The sequence below is a fragment of the Dipodomys ordii genome, unplaced genomic scaffold (assembly GCF_000151885.1).
Source record: "Dipodomys ordii isolate 6190 unplaced genomic scaffold, Dord_2.0 Scaffold177, whole genome shotgun sequence".
Taxonomy (NCBI): domain Eukaryota; kingdom Metazoa; phylum Chordata; class Mammalia; order Rodentia; family Heteromyidae; genus Dipodomys; species Dipodomys ordii.
In genome coordinates, this window is record NW_012267393.1 from 1223590 (window position 1) to 1236193 (window position 12604).

General features: G+C 50.7%; 1 protein-coding gene across 2 annotated transcripts in view; it reads right to left on the reverse strand.

Annotated features, from left to right (window-relative positions):
* Nucleotides 1-4712, reverse strand: part of Anxa6 (annexin A6) — a 49234-nt gene extending 44522 nt beyond the window's left edge. For both annotated transcript variants that reach the window (XM_013033814.1, XM_013033813.1), the window contains exon 1: nt 4587-4712. The gene's annotated coding sequence lies outside the window, so the exon portion shown is untranslated. The remainder of the gene's footprint in view (nt 1-4586) is intronic.
* Nucleotides 4713-12604: the final 7892 nt, after the last annotated feature.

Consider the following 12604-nt stretch of genomic DNA (forward strand, 5'->3'; position numbering starts at 1 on the left):
GCAAAACAAAACATTTTTAAGGTATATGTTATACAGGAGCCTGAAACTGGTGGCTCAGAATACCAGCCACTTTTTTGAGAGACACCGATGAGGAGAATGGATCATGATTCATAGTTAGTCTTGGCAAAAAGTTCGTGAAACGGTCATCTCAACCAATATCTAGGCACAGTGGTGTACGCCTGTCACCCCAGCTTCAAGGAATATGTGAACAGGAAGAGTACAGTCCACAGGAAAGATGTGAGACCCCTATCCCTAAAGTAACTAAAGCAGGGATTTTGCTTTAGTGGGGCGCTTGTCTAGGAAGGCTAAAGCCCTGACTTCAAACTCTACTATTGCAAAAAATAAAAAGTCTGATGGTTTCTATCTGTACCTTCCAGAAGATCATTCTCCAAGGGTGTATGTACCCCCACCCCGCTTTGGATTATAAAATCTAGATCCTTCCAGGTGACAGTACGCTTGCCCAGCATATATGAGGCCCTGGGATTCTATCCCAGTACATACACACAAAACAAATGGGGAAAAAAAAAGAAGAAGAAAAGAAAAGAAAAACAAACTAAAGCTGGGCACTCACTGGTGGCTCACGGAATCCTAGCTACTCAGGAGGCTGAGATCTGAGGATTGAGGTTCAAAGCCAGCCCTGGCAGGAAAGTCTGTGAGACTCTGATCTCCAATTAACCAGGAGAAAACTAGTAGTGGCGCTGTGGCTCAAGTGGTAGAGCGCTCACCTTGAGCTGAAGAGCTCAGTGATGGCGCCCAGGCCCAGAGTTCAAGCCCCAGGACCGACCAAACAAACAAACAAAGCCCCCCCAAAGCCAAAAAACTAACCCAACCAAATCCTTTCCTCTTCCCTTTTCTGATGGTTCTCCTCCACGAGTTTCAATTAATGGAGCCAGGGTAAATGCCACCCTGGCCTTGGGCCTGGGCACCCCTCCCCCCCCAGCTCTAGGCACTCAGGTTTCTTAGAGAGCAGTCTTTCCTCTCCTGACCCGGAACCATTGATCTCAGGCTGGACGAGGCCCCGGGAGGTCTTCTGGCTGCCCCAGTGATGGAAATGGTCTGACCTGGGTTTGAATCCCAGCTCAGGTCACATCGGGAGAGGATCAGCAAAGCTGGCTCTATGCTGGAGCCAGACTAACTAAGATAGAAGCCAAAGGCCCCGGATACACACATTTTACCTCTTGGTATCTAGTTGTATGTGTAAAGTAGGGATAAAAGTAGCACCTCCCACTCAGCCCCAGTGACTCATGCCTGTAATCCTAGGTATTCAGAGAGGCTGAGATCTGAGGAGCAGGGCTTGAAGCTAGCCGTGGGGGGGGGGGGGGGGGGGGGGGGGGTTTCGGGCGCCAGCCGACGTGTTGGGGGGGGGGGGGGGGAGGAAGAGGTCAGTGAGACCTTTTTCTCGAATTGATCACCAAAAAAACCCACAAGTAAAGGTATGACTCAAGTGGCAGCCTTGAGTGAAAAAGCCAAGCAAGAGCAAAAGGCCATTCAAGGCCCAGAAGCCATGGGTACATATGCCCATGCGCACACAAGCCCTCCCACCCCCCCCACAAAGAGTTACAAGGTAGTGAGAATGGACTGACCAAGCTCAGTGCTTACATGAAGACATGCACCCAGGAGGGACATGGAAGACTTCACTCCTCCCAAAGGGCTAATAACGGTGACGCCCACATCAAGGGTTCAGCCAGGGGCTGTCAAGGTGTAAGGGCTCAGTCAATAGCTGTGGTCACTGCATTGGGACGAATCCTTCAAGGGCACTAGAACCTCAGTCTAGCCAAAGAGGCTCAGGTAGCCTGCCTCCTCCAGCACCCCACCCTTCTGAGGTTACCTGCTTCTCTATTCAGAGCTCGGCTTAAGAGGCAACTTTCATATCTGCTTCTCATCTTGTCACCTCAGGAAAACACCAGGCTTAGCCACCTCTGTGTGTGTGTGTGTGTGTGTGTGTGTGTGTGTGTGCGCACACCATTACTGGAGCTTGAACTCAGGGCCTCAAGCTCTTGCTTGGCTTTTTTTTCTTTCTTATTTTGCTTAAGGCTGGTGCACTACCACTTGAGCCACACCTCCACTTCCAGCTTTATTCATTGGTTAATTGGAGAAAAGAGTCTCAGGGATTTTTCTGCCCAGGCTGGCTTTGAACCGGGATTCCAGAGTTACTAGGATTACAGACATACAGACAAGAGCAATCAGTGGCATGCTGTATTTCTCTGTCTCTCTGTCTCTCTCTCTTTCTCTCTCTCACACACACACACACAGGGCTTGAACTCAGGGCCTGGGCACTGTCCCTGAGCTTCTTTTGCTCAAGGCTAGCACTCTACCACTTGAGCCACAGCGCCACTTCTGTCTCTGTGGTACTGAGGAATTGAACCCAGGGCTTCATGCAGGCTAGGCAAGCACTCTACCACTAAGCCACCTTCCCAGCCTTGTGTTCATCATTTATTGATGGGAGATCGGAGGCTCACAAAACCTTCGTCCCCAAGGATGGCCATCCATCCTTCTTACAGCCAGGCTCAATGGGGATTTCTCAGCCCAGGAGGAGAAAAAAAAAAAGGACCCAGGGAAAGTGGCTGAAGACAAAACCAGCCAGATCTCTTAAGATGAGGATCTTGAGAGATATCCTTCCCAGCCCTCTCACACTTCCTGTTGGTGGGGGCGGGGCGCACAGGCTCAGGATTCAGTGTAGAGACCACATCCTCAGCCAGCTTCCCCACCCAGGAAGTCTTCCAAAGAGGCTGGGTGCTGCAGCCTGGGGCGCCCCCAGCCTAGGACTCACCCATCCACGGCAGAAGGAATTGGGTCCAACAAGGTGGGTGTGCCCAGGGCACCCAGCTGATTGGGGTGCACGGCAGAGGCTGGGGCTGGGCTGAGGCCTGGGCATCCCCAGGGCTCCCTCTTGGGTGCTGCAGTGCAGAGATTCCCCGCCCTGGGCAGCTACCCAGCACTGCAGACTCCCCTTCCCGCCCCCATCCTGCTCTAGAAGCCTAGCCTTCCAGGGGCAATTCTCTCCTCCCAACACTCTGAGCTCCATCCTGTCCCGGCCCCAGCTGCAGCACCTGCCCAGAAACCACGGATGTGCGGAGATAGCAGAAACAAAGGGTAGGGAGAGCAAGGGAGGTGGATGAGAGGCAGCCACAGCTGCAGAGGTGGGGGAGGGGGTTGGAGGCTTGGGCCTCCGCCTCCAGCCCAGCCTGGCCACACCCAACTCCCAGAAGTCTGAATCTTCAAACAGCTGAACACTCGTGGGCAAGCACGGCCTGCAGCCAGCTCAGCAAGACTGTCTTGGGGCCCAGGGGGAAACGGGGGTGTCTAAGTCTTCCTCTCTCTCCCTGCCCTACCCATCAGGAGCTGCAACCTAGCTTTCCCCACCCCCAGGGCAGTCTTCCTTCTTACAGGAGATGAGGCCCCCCGGGGTTGTCCACAGGGGTTAGCAGGGTCGCAGACACTCATCTGTGAGGGCTTTAGCTGGCCAGGCTATCCTGTGTGGCTGGGAGGGGCAGTTTCAGAGGGGAGGAGGGCAGAGGGGAGGAAGGACAGATTCTTGCACGAAACCAGAGTCTTTTCACAAACCCTGCAGCCCTATGTCCAAATTTGGAGTTGTCTTGGAAAACCCACCAGAGTTTAAACAAAAGGAAGGGGAGGGAGGGAAGGAAGGAGAGAGGAAGTGGGACCAGAGCAGTCCTCCCAAAGGACCCCCCCTTTCCCCCTTCCCTTTCTCCTACCAGGGCCTACGAGGGTAGGCAAGGCACTCCAAACCTGTGATCAAGAATCTCAAACCTGTAATAGGGTCCTGGCACCTGACAGAACCATTTGCACAGAAACCAATGGCTGGGGTCATTCGCTGGGTACGTGGGAGAAGGAAATGGAGGCTCAGAGAGGGAAAGCCACTAGCCTCAAGGTCACCCAGCAAGTTTTGGTGATGCAGCTGAGGTTTGGATTCCAACTCCCATAACAAGTATGTCTGCAAGGACCTCGAAGACTCTGATCTCTGAGGAAGGTGTAGACTTTCCAGCAAAACAGAAAGAAAGGTGTGTGTGGGGGGGGATCCTTGTCTCCCCGCCAAGAACCCTTGGAGGTTCCTTCAAGCGCAGCCCAGTGGCAGGAGGGACCCGCAGAGCCCGGGGTGGGCACAACAAGAGGGTCCCTCCTCCGACGGCACCTGGGGTTCCCCCCTGCCCAACACACCCCGACACAGGCCATCTTCTGTCCCTTTTCACGCTCAGTCTCGGCCTCAGTCACACCCATCCCTGCGGGTCCTCAGCGCCCCCCGACCTTCAAGGTTTCTTAGTTCCCACCCCCCAATCAGGTCCCCCCTCCCCACGATCAGAAGCAGAGAGCGCAAGGCACCCCCCCTACTCTGGCCACACCCTCAGCAAAGCCGGGGCTCCCCCTCGGTGCCCCTCTCTCCCCCCCATCCCCAGCAGGGGCGCGGCCCGCTCCTCCCCCATTGGCACCCCGCACCCCCCCCCCCTCACTCAGGGTCGTTGCGCCCCTCCCCAAGCCCCGCGTGGAAAGGGCACGGGGTCAGCCGACGTGGAGACCTCTGTAACTCAGCCCTGGCTGGGGACCCCCCCCCACGAAGGTCCACTCACCGCGCGTGGAGCGTCCTGTCGCGGGGCGATCGAAGGACGGAAGGACGGACGGAGGGACGAACGCGCACCGGGGCGGGACGCGCAGGACGCCGAGCTCGCTGGTCGCGGCCCCGTTAGCTGAGCAGCTGCAGCCACGGCGCAGCGAGAGGGCGGGGCCGACCCTGGGCGCCGGACACGTGACACGCAGAAGCCAATCGGGTTAGGCCGCACCTGGCCACGCCCCCTCCGCCAAGCCACGCCCCCACCCCACCCCCACCCCGGAGCCTTCACTTCGGGAATCTTTAGAATGTCACCCAGTACTGGGAGGCGTCGGGGGGACCCGACCAGACCCCCAGATCTGCAGAGTAAAGGAGGTGTGGCCAAGGGTGTCCCCGACTTGTGGACCCCCCCCAGATTTCCCGCAACTCCACAGCCCCAACGCTTTGCTGAGAAACTGAAAAGTGAAGTTTGTCGAAATAGAGGCCAAGCACCTCAGCTGCCTGATCGGGTTTCGTGCCTCAACATCCCCTTCAGGTCACTGGCATGACTTACTCCCTTCCCAGGAGGAGAACAGCCCAGGCCGCAGGAGGCAGTTCCTTGACCTAGGTCGCTCAGCTAGTAGGCTGTGGTGCGGGATTCGAACTTGGGCCCCAGCAACCCTAGATGCTCGGTTCCTGGGAGGAGCGGGGGGGGGGGTTGAAGGTGGCAGAGTCCAGAAGTGATCATCTAGGGCTGTGTTGAAAACAACTGTCAGCTAGGGCTCCCCCTGGCCCAGGCTGAGATCTGAGCATTGTGGTTCAAAGCCAGCCCGGGAGGGTTGGGGGGAAGCCCATGAAACTCATATTTTTTGATTTAGCACCAAGAAGCTGGAAGGGGAGCTGTGACTCAAGTGGTGGAGTGCCAGCCTTGAGCAAAAAAGCTAAGGGAACAGCACCCAGTCCTTGAGTTCAGCCCCAAGATTGGGGGGGGGGAGGGGTAGGGAGGGGAGCACACTTCAGGAATGGAACAAGAGAAGCTGAACCTAGTGAAGATGTTGGTGAGTTCTTCTTATGCATCATGGTAATGGTTGCTATTTAACACTTTCTATAAGCAAAGCCTTCAGGTAAACATCTTATATGCAATGTCACACTTCATCCTCACAACTCTCTGAAAACATTTATTTAGTCCTTACTATGTGACAGGCACTATTCTCTGTGTGTGTGTGTGTGTGTGTGTGTGCACACTTGCACACCAGTACTGGGACTTGAATTCAGCCCTGGGTGCTATCCCTTAGCTCCCCCCCCAACCCCATATACACCCAAGGTTGGTGTTGTACACTTGAGCCACAGACCCAGTTCCAGCTTTTGGGTGGTTAATCAGGGATAAGTACGTCATAGACTTTCTTGCCTGGGCTGGCTCCCAATTTAGATCCTCAGATCTCAGCCTCCTAAGGGGCTAGGATTAGAGACACTATTCTGAGAGTTGTATAGACAAAGATCTCTGTTCTCTCATTGAGTCTGTCTGCTAGCAGAGGAAGAAATAGATAAACAGTAAATAAATATGCCCAACTGGGTGCTGGTGGCTCATGCCTGTAATCCTAGCTACTCAGGAAGGATCACGATTCAAAACCGGCTTGGGCAGGAAAGTCCGTGAGGCTCTTATCTCCAATTAACTATCAGAAAACCAGAAGTTATGTGGTGGCTCAAGTGGTAGAGCGCTCTCCTTGAGCTGAAGAGCTAAGGGACAGCACCCAGGCCCAGAGTTCAAGCCCCACAACCAACAACAACAACACACACAGAGGAATGAAGTATTAACACAAACTGCCATGTGGATAAACTTCAAATTAGCTCATAACTGTAATCCTAGCTACTTGGGAGGCTGAGGTATGGAGGATCAAGGTTCAAAGCCAGCCTAGGAAGACTTTTTTCTCCAATTAACAGTTAAAATGCCAGAAGCAGAATTGTGGCTACAGTGCCAGCCTTGAATGGAAAAAGCCAAGAGAGAGTACAAAGCCCAAGTTCAAGTCCCAGTACTTGTATGGCATGTGCACATGTGGATATTCACACGTATCTGCACACATGCACACACACACACTGATAAATGAACAAGGCCAGACACAAATGGAATCATTATATTTCATTTATATACAATATGTAACTATTTCATAATACTAAAGGGGCAGAAAGCAAATCAGTGGCCACTAGGACTAGGGGTCCATGGGAAACAGAATGACTGCTTATTTGTGGGGGGTTTCCCTTTGCAGGGATGAAAATGTTGGGGCACTGGACAGAACCCAGTGGTTACACAACATGGTGACTGTCATGACTCTCCTTTGCTCAATAACCTGTGACAGCTGCCAAATGACTCAGAGTAAAAGGCAAAGTCCCCTCGGGCTTCACAGGTCCTGCAGGATTCGTCCCCTCTTACTTCTCCTCTCTTGCTATCTCTACCTACTTCTCACTGGCTTTGCTCCAGCCCAGCTCACGCCTCCTAGAGATCTGAAGACATGACAGACTGACCTTCTCTTGCTATGAGGCTCTTATCCAGATGTTCCTTTGCTTGGATTCTTTCCACAACCATCCGTTCAATTCTGCACCCTGGCTTGCCTCTGCTGCATCTTATTTGAATCTCAGTCTCTCCACCAAGCCTCCCATAATTCCGTACTTCCACCTGCTGCTCTTCTCCTTGCTTTCCCTATTTTTGCCCACAGCGCGAGTGCACACACACACACACACACACACACACACACACACACACACACTTTATTTATTTGGGGTCATGGGGCTTGAACTCTAGGCCTGGGCGCTGTCCCTCAGCTCTTCAGCTCAAGGTGAGCACTCTACCACTTGAGCCACAGCGTCATTTCTGGTTTTCTGGTGGCTAACTGGAGATAAGAGTCTCATGGAGTTTCTTGCCCAGGCTGGCTTTGAACCGTGGTCCTTAGATCTCAGCCTCCTGAGTAGCTAGGATTACAAGGCATGAGCCACTGGCACCTGGCTTTCATTCCTTTTTTTAAGACTAAATAATAACCCATTGTATAATATGACATGTTTTGTTTCTCCATTCATCTGTTGTTGGAGTTCAAGTGACTTAAGTTCTTTGACCTTTGTGAATAGTATTGATGTAAATGATTGGAAACACTTCTGTGTTTGGTTCTCTTAGTTACTTAGGGGTGAGACTAAAGTAGTCCCGTGGGAATTCTAGATTTAATGTTTCTTTTGTTTTATTTTCCCCATTTTAAAAATAGTATTGTTAATGTTGAAAAAAGAGGAACTTTTTGTGGAGGTTTTTCTTTTTGTGCTAGCGTGGTCCAGGATGGCTCTGAACTCTTGATTCTCCTGCATAGACCTCCTGAGTGCTGGGACTATATCTCATTTTGCTACCACACATGGCTTTGTAGGAAGTTACTAGGCTGGAGAGGCCATGGCTCGGCCAGAGCGGTATATACATGGAAGAGGAGGGAAGGACTTAGAGATGGAACATATTTGAAGGTCAGCTGAAAATGATTTCTTGGAGGACTGGATGTGAAGTTAAAAGAAGAAGAGAAACTGAGGAAGCAGCTTAGTGGCCAAGCAGCTGGGTGGGTTCAATTCCTAGCTTGTGAAAGGAAGGATCTGTTATTTGTGGGTAGAAGTGAGAGAATGACCAGAAATTCAATCTCTGACCTGTTTGTTGAAGGTTTCTAGTAGACATCCAAGGGCTGTGTCAAATAGGCAGTTGATTAGTAAATCTGGGAATCCTAGAGGTAATTTGTTAAGAGTTGGGGGGAGGGGGCAGGGGAAGAAGAGCAGGGCACTGGTGATTCACACCTATAATCCTAACTACTTGGGAGGCAGAGAACAGGAGGATCGTTGTAAGAGGTCAACCTAGGCAGAAAAGTTCTTGACACCCTTTTTTTTTTTTTTTAACCAATAACTGGGCACAGTAGCCTACATCTGTAATCCCAGCTACTTTGGGAAGCATAAGTATCAGGATTGCTGTTTTTGCTAGCCCAGACAAAAAAGCAATACTTTATCCCCCAAAAAGGTTTGGAGATGTGGCTCAGGTGGGTGGAGTGTTTGACCAGCAAGCACCAAGCTTTGAGTTCCAACTCCAGGGCTATCAAAAGCAGAACAAAACAAAGAAACAAAAAACACACTCCAAGTTGGGGAGAAGGAAAAACGTCCAGCAAAGGTGACTGGAACAATGCTGGGTTGAGAGGAAAACATCCCAGGAGAGGGCAGGAGGCAAGTAAAACATACACACACACACACACACACACACACACACACACATGCACACACACACACACACTGTCAGGAGGAAGCCTGACCAGTTGTGTCAGCACTGCTTTTAGGTCCAGCAGGCTCAGGCCCAATAGTCTATCCATTGTGGGATTGAGCAACGTGAAGGTCAATATTTCTCTTGCAGCGAGGAACAGAGTGTCAGAATGCTGGGACAGAGCCTGGCTTAAGAGACCAAGAATAAACAGTATCTGGCAGTTCTGTGTCAAGAGGGGTGTGTGTGTGTGTGTGTGTGTGTGTGTTGGGACACTGTCTATTAGCTCCTTTTTTTTTTCCTTTTCAGTCAGGATTGGTACTCTACCACTTGAGCCACAGCTCCATTTCTGGCTTTTTTGCTGGCTAATTGGAGATAAGAGTCTCACAGATTTTCCTGCCTGAGTTGGTTTCAAACTAGGATGCTCAGATCTTAGCTCCTGAGTAGCTTGAGCCACCAGTACCTGTCAAGAAATGATTTGGTTGATTTTTTTTTTTTTGCCAGTATGGGCTTGAACTCAGGGCCTGAGCACTGTCCCTGGCTTCTTTTGCTCAAAGCTAGCACTCTACTTGAGCCATAGTGCCACTTCTGGCCTTTTCTGTTTATTGTGGTACTGAGGAATCAAACCCAGGGCTTCATGCATGCAAGGCAAGCACTCTACCCCTAAACCTGATCCAAGCTCAAAGCAGGCAAGAAAGTCCGTAAGACTGTTATCTCTAGTTAAACACCAGAAGTCAGAAATAGAGATGTGGAAAAAAAAAAGAAATAGAGATGTGGCTCAAGTGGTAGAGCACTAGCCTTGAGCTCAGGGACAGCATCCAGTTCAAACCCTAGGCCTAGCATAAAAAAAAGAATGGATATAATATATAGCTACTGCTCATTCTCTCAGAGCTGAAATACAGAGCCCAATCTATTCCTTCCTTCCTTCCTTCCTTCCTTTCTGTGTATGTGGTATTGAGGAATTGAACCCAGGGCTTCATGCATGCTAAGCAAGCACTCTACCACTAAGCCACATTCCCAGCCCCAATGTTGTGTTTTCTTAAGTGCAAAAGGGAAACCAACCAGCCAGGTGCCAGTAGCTCATGCCTGTAATCCTAGCTACTCAGGAGGCTGAGATTGAAGGATTATAGTTCAAAGTGAGCCTGGGAAGACAAACCAACAAAAAGCTGGAAGTGGAGGTGTGGCTCCAATGGTGAAGTGCCAACCTTGAGTGGAAAAAGCCAAGTGAGAGTTCAAGGTTCTGAGTTCAAGCCCCCCCCCCCCAAGAAACAATAAGTAAATAAATAAATGAATGAAAGAAAAGAAAAGAAGGAAGTAACCAAAGCCGTAGAAAGTTAAATGATTAGATGTCACTCAGCCTCAGTTCCTGATGAAAACAAATCCTGGAAGTAACTGCTAAGGTGACCTCACAGGACCTTCTGTTTGGCCTGTTCACAGATGTCTGTATGGGGGATGGCACAATACGTTGATTCATCCCAGAACAAGGCCTTGAGATCCAGACCTTTTCTTGGGACTTGCACTCAGAACCTGGGCACTGTCCCTGAGCTGCTTCCTCCTGCTTCCTCCTTCTCCTCCTTCTTCTCTCCTCCTCCCCCCCTCCTCCTTTTTTTTTTTTTTGGTTTGGTTTTTTTTTGGGGGGGGGTCTGGTCATAGGTCCTGAACTCTGGGTGGGCGCTGTCCCTCAGCTCTTCAGCTCAAGGCTAGCGCTCTACCACTGGAGCCACAGCGTCACTTCCAGCTTTTTTCTTTTTGCTTATGTGGTGCTAGGAATCGAACCCAGGGCCTCAGGCATGCAAGGCAAGCGCTCTACCACTGAGCCAACTTCCCAGCCTCCTCCTCCTCCTCTTCTTCTTCTTTTTCCTCCACCTCTTCCTCCTTCTCCCTCTTCCTCCTCCTCCTTCTTCTCCTTCTTTTTCCACTTCCTCCTCCTCTTCTTCTTCCACCTCTTCCTCCTCCTCCTCCTCCTTTTTCTTTCTCTTCCTCCTCCTCCTCCTTCTTCCTCCTTATCCTCCTCCTTCTTCTTCTTCCTCCACCTCTTCTTCCTCCTCCTCTGCCTCCTCCTTCTTCTTCCTTCTCCTCCTACTCTCTCCTCCTCCTTCTTCTTCCTCTTCCTCCTCCTCCTTCTTCTTCCTCTTCCCCCTCCTCCTTCTCCCTTCTTCTCCCCCCTCCTCCTCCTTCTTCTTCCTCCTCCTCCTTCTTCTTCCTCTTCCTCCTCCTTCTTCTTCTCCTTCCTCCTCCTCCTCCTTCTTCCTCTTCTTCTTCCTCCTCCTCCTCCTCTTCTTCTTTTTCTTGTTCTTCTTGTAGAGCTTGAACTCTGGGCCTAGGCACTGTACCTCAGCTCTTCAACTCAAGGCTAGTACTCTACCACTTGAGCCACAGCGCCACTTCCAGTTTTCTGGTGGTTAATTGGAGATAAGAGTCTCACAGACTTTCCTGCCTGGTCTGGCTTTGAACCTCGATCCTCAGATCTCAGCCTCCTGAGTAGCTAGGATTGCAGGCATGAGACACCTGAGCTTCTTTTGCTCAAGGCTAGCACTCTACCACTTGAGCCATGGTACCACTTCCAGCCTTTTCTGTGTATGTGGTACCGAGGAATTGAACCAGAGCTTTATGCATGCAAAGCAAGCATTCTACCACTAAGCCCCATTCCCAGCCCCAGACCGTTCTTATTTCCTTTCCCTGGGACAGGAGAAAATACATCTTGCTGCCCCAGAAGCTCAGATGGTCCCCTCCTGCCACCTGGTGGCTAAGACCCAGTTCTGCCGGGCTTCCAACAGAAGAGATGGACAAGAGCTGTCTTTCCAAGAGAGATTCCCTAACGCCAGGAGCCTCAGCAAGTGCTGTTCCAAATCCACCAGGAAAGCCCTCTTCCTCTACAACAACGTCCCTAAAAGATCCCTTTCAGGCCTGACATTCCCCCATAAGAGAAGGACTGCTTCCCTCCACAGGAAAGAAAAGGAATTGCTATTCATTTTCTTCTTTTTCTTTTTTTTTTTTTTTTTTTTGGTTGGTCATGGGGCCTGAACTCTGGGCCTGGGCGCTGTCCCTCAGCTCTTCAGCTCAAGGCTAGCGCTCTACCACTTGAGCCACAATGCCACTTCTGGCTTTTTCTGCTTATGTGGTGCTGAGGAATCGAACCCAGGGCCTCATGCATGCAAGGCAAGCACTCTACCACTGAGCCACCTTCCCAACCCTGCTATTCATTTTCTGTACTGACATCTCAGCAATGTGAAGGTACCTAGCTTGGGGGAGAAAGGTCACTTTAGAGTGTGGAAGAGAGAGACAGAGACATACAGAGAGAGACAGAGAGGCAGAGACAGGCTTGAAAATCATAGAGTCAGGGTTAAGGTACAGCCTAGTGGTAGAGCCTAAAAGCATGCCTGAGTTTGTTTCCTAATGCAACAAACTAGCAAGCAAACAAAAGCAACACATCACTCTTTTTCAAGGGCTTGAACTCAGAGCCTGGGTGCTGTCCCTGAGCTTCTTTTGCTTAAGGCTAGCACTCTATCACTTGAGCCACGGCTCCACTTCCAGCTGTTTTGGTAATTTATTGGAGATAAGAGTCTCGTAGCTTTGTACAGTGATCCTCAGATCTCAGCCTCCTGAATAGCTAGGATTAGACATGTGAGCCACTAGCAGCTGCCTGGCTCCACCTCATTCTAGCTGAGTGACTATGAACTATTTATTTATTTACTTATTTGTTGTCCGAGCTTCTGTTTCCTCAGTTATAATACACAGACATTATAAAAGCATTTATGTGATAAGATTATTGTTAGAGTTCACAGATACAGTTACAGAAAAAA